The sequence below is a fragment of the Prunus persica genome, chromosome G1 (genome assembly GCF_000346465.2).
Source record: "Prunus persica cultivar Lovell chromosome G1, Prunus_persica_NCBIv2, whole genome shotgun sequence".
Classification (NCBI taxonomy): Eukaryota; Viridiplantae; Streptophyta; class Magnoliopsida; order Rosales; family Rosaceae; genus Prunus; species Prunus persica.
The window spans coordinates 39,864,584-39,868,618 of record NC_034009.1 but is presented as its reverse complement, the minus strand read 5'-3'; the positions used below and the strand labels follow the sequence as shown (position 1 = coordinate 39,868,618).

The following is a 4,035-nucleotide window of genomic DNA, read 5'->3' as shown; positions in this document are numbered from 1 at the left end:
GAACACCCTATTTCGTTACAGGGTTTATTGACTGCATTCTTCCTTGTTCTGGAAGACCTCCTCAATTCCATTGAGCCGACAAACCTTATGAAGTTGAATGTGAAGTGTTACCTTGCATCTACATGTTTCATCTTTTAACTTTATTTTCATGTTTCACACTGATGCTTGTAGTTATTTCTAGTTTTGCATACAGATTAGCAAATAGGTTATGCATTTACTGTTTAGTCATCTAATGATTTGATATCTAATATTTAGGCATGTGGGAATTTATAGATGTACCGATTATGCATACATATAGGTTTTGCGCTTGTATTAGGAAGTTAGATTCTTGTGGTTCCTCTTCAATGGCATGAATTTAAATTGTTGTGCTTCATGATTAGGGTCTGAAGAACAACCATGTAGTAAGAAAGTTGGAGAAGCATCAACAGATTTGCACCATTGACCAACATATTGAAGAGCAATTTGGTGGTGGTGATTGTCTGTTGGCTTGTATTATAGCATGGGTTCGTCCGAGTGCTTAACAGTGTTTATCATGTTTGCATCTCATGCCTTAACTCCCTCAGTTTTCTCGGGCAGCTGTCAGATTGTTTGAAAATAATTGTCTACTTTTAATTTGTTGAAGACTCACCTTGTTATATGTTCATTGCCTTACATGGCACATAAACTGTTTCCATTTTGAAGTTGAACTATTTCGTACACCTCCATATATAAACATAGTTGCTCTTTATGGACATATAACAATTTACTTGTTTGAAACGATGTGTTCGTTTCCACTGAATTCTACTCATTTTTGTATCCATTGTTAACATTTAGTCTCTGTGGTTTTCTTTGCAATTTATGTGATATAGGTATATTTCATTTCCTGCACTGGGAATCTGTTAGTTGACTTAGTGAAGCATACAGCTTTCTTAAGATTTGTCAAATTAGTTTTGACTTTGTTCCTTCTAAGTAATTTATGTAGCAATTCTACTTTTCTGCTTAGCATTCTGTTGTTATTGAAATTTGAAACCTCATAATGTTTAGAAAGGGGTAAGATATACTTTACCCCCATGAACAAATGTGGAAAATCACTTAACATGCTTCCACTACAATATTAGAAAAATAAGTCCCTCGTTTGTTTAGAATTTTTCATTAATAGCTATTATGTCAGTATATTTACCATTAGTACAGTTTTAGGGCCAAGTTCTTATGAGCAGATGACTAATTTGAAATATGTAATCAATCATTTTGCCCTCTGAATCAATCTTTGAAACATTGGTGTGGTGATTAATAGATGCGCAGATGTGCAATACGCAGTGTGTATGTACAAATAAATGTGCAGATTCGTTTGTTTACTTCCATGTGTTAGAAATCTTGGTAATTTAACAGTTTTATCACAGAAGAATGAAGGTTTGGAATGCATAGAAGCCTGCAATATACACCAAGTGTAGAGATGGTTGCCAAATATCATGTTGAGCACTATGACCCGTGCAAAGTTAAACTGCATACATTAGTTTACTAGTTGTTCTTTATCTTTTTGAAGATTCATTAGTTGTTCCAAAAATTAGTTATCCCTATTAGATCACATAATGTTTGAACTAATGGTCATCAACGCTAAGCTGGTGATACGTTGGTGATACAGTGGTAATACAGAAGCGATAAATGGGTGCTAGAAATTGCTGTTTCTGTTTATTTTGGGCTTCTTCTTTTGTTTCATTTCATTTACTTAGCTTTAATAATTGGATGATTACGAGATGAATTTGTGTCAAGTATTAACATAACAATTACATATATGAAGATTCAGACGAACAACATATCATATCACCAAACATAATCAAACCACCAAATGTAATCATCCTTTTCTTCAACCCATGACGAAGCATTTGCATATTTATTCATACCTTCCTTTTTTGGTAAATTATTTTTTAGTTGTTATTATCTTTTAAAATAATTTCTTACAATGTCTTACGGTGCAATTATAATGCACCTGACTGCTTGTTTTTGAAAGGCACATTGTTTCTTTCTCGTCGTCGTCTTCTTTTTGAATGAAGTAGGGCCTAAACCGTAAACCCATTGATGAGTCATAGTCAATATACATACAATATAATGGCAATATTAGGCCAATATACATACACTAGAGAGGCAATATTAGGGCAATATAACGGCAATACAACAGCAATAACATCACAATATACATGCAATAGGGTGGCAATATGCATACAATATGTATGCAATACAAAGGCAATATTAGTACAATACGCATGCAATAGGATAGCAATATTAAGTCAATCTACATACAATACACACACATATATTACAGACTACAATTTAGACATGCAAAATAAATCGCCACCGAACCCTAACAATTCAGACTACATTTTATTATCTTTAAATCTGTCGTCTAATAAGTTCCCAAGCTGTTATATTTAGGTTTTTGTTTCCTACGATTCTATACAACGATTTTAACTAGAAAACCAATTATAATGCTTTATTAACAAATATATATGCTCAAAAATTATTTCTTTCATAAAACTTGAAAATTCAATTGTTATTACATAGTCAACCAATCTTTACTCTATTACATACATACTTCCTACCTATAATTATAAATAATGGAGAGCTCACAAATTCTACTAATTTGATCTTAACTTCACCAATTTGTTCTTCGGTGTATGAGTTAGCTCTCTCTTCTTGCACATTTTTCAAGCTGTTCTATTCTCCTCCCGTGTAGCAATATCAGCAACAACAAGTTATCTATAGATCTGAAATCATAACTGCAGATGATTCTCAATTAACAAAGAGGAAAACCATTTTCTTTTATAACTTTGGTTCTGAAAGATATAACAAAATGCAAAGACCTTTGCTTTTGAAAAAGAGCAAAAGTTTGTCAACCAATTCATGATAAAAAAGAAGAAACTAGTGAACCTAACCAGAGAAATGATAACCTGCAAGACCAACTCCAATACTTTAACCACAGCATTAATACTTGAGATTTTCTTCTCATGGATTATGATTAGAGGATTTTCCAATTCCTATCAGCACATACACAAGTTTGAAGATAATCAGCATCAATAAAAAAGGGACTTGAGGTGCTACTAACTTTAACAAGCAGCCCTCTAACAGTTTCAAGACATAGTCATCCCTGAATCAAACCAAAACTTACACATTTCTAATTGTTCTGGTTGGTGATGAAATAAGGGGATATGTAGCCCATGTCTAGCTTCATTCCCTTAACAACCTCCAACTCATTGTCCAATGTTTTCCCATCCTGCAGAAATTAACATAGTGTGAAGCTTACATGTTTTGGGTATCATTTGGGAATAAAAAAACTAAAATAAAATTATTTGCCCTCCAATATATTTCTGTAAAAATTTCATAAGATCCATACATACTTCACTTTAAAACAACAATAAAAAGAAGCTGTTATCATCCAGATTTCAGCCCTTGCAATATGGTAACTACACTAATATGCCAATGACATATCGGCTGACTAGAAACAGACATAGGCAAATAAAGTCACATACCCATCAGCACAGCCACTATCTAGGTCGTGATGAGATACAAGCCAATAGACGACCACCACCAAATTACTCTTCAATATGTTGGTCAAGGGTGCAAATCTGTTGACGTTTCTCCAACTTTCTTACTACATGGTTGTTCTTCAGACCCTAATCATGAAGCACAACAATTTAAATTCATGCCATTGAAGAGGAACCACAAGAATCTAACTTCCTAATACAAGCACAAAACCTATATGTATGCATAATCGGTACATCTATAAATTCCCATATGCCTAAATATTAGATATCAAATCATTAGATGACTAAACAGTAAATGCATAACCTATTTGCTAATCTGTATGCAAAACTAGAAATAACTACAAGCATCAGTGTGAAACATGAAAATAAAGTTAAAAGATGAAACATGTAGATGCAAGGTAACACTTCACATTCAACTTCATAAGGTTTGTCGGCTCAATGGAACTGAGGAGGTCTTCTAGAACAAGGAAGAATGCAGTCAATAAACCCTGTAACGAAATAGGGTGTCCCTTCCCCC

The 4,035-nt window shown here is 33.6% G+C and overlaps 1 long non-coding RNA gene across 1 annotated transcript; it reads right to left on the bottom strand.

Annotated features, from left to right (window-relative positions):
- LOC109946743 lies at window positions 2,485–3,313 on the bottom strand. The gene is made up of 2 exons (XR_002269808.1): window positions 3,143–3,313; window positions 2,485–3,011 (listed from the first exon to the last, which is right to left on the bottom strand). It is a non-coding gene; the product is annotated as an uncharacterized LOC109946743 (long non-coding RNA).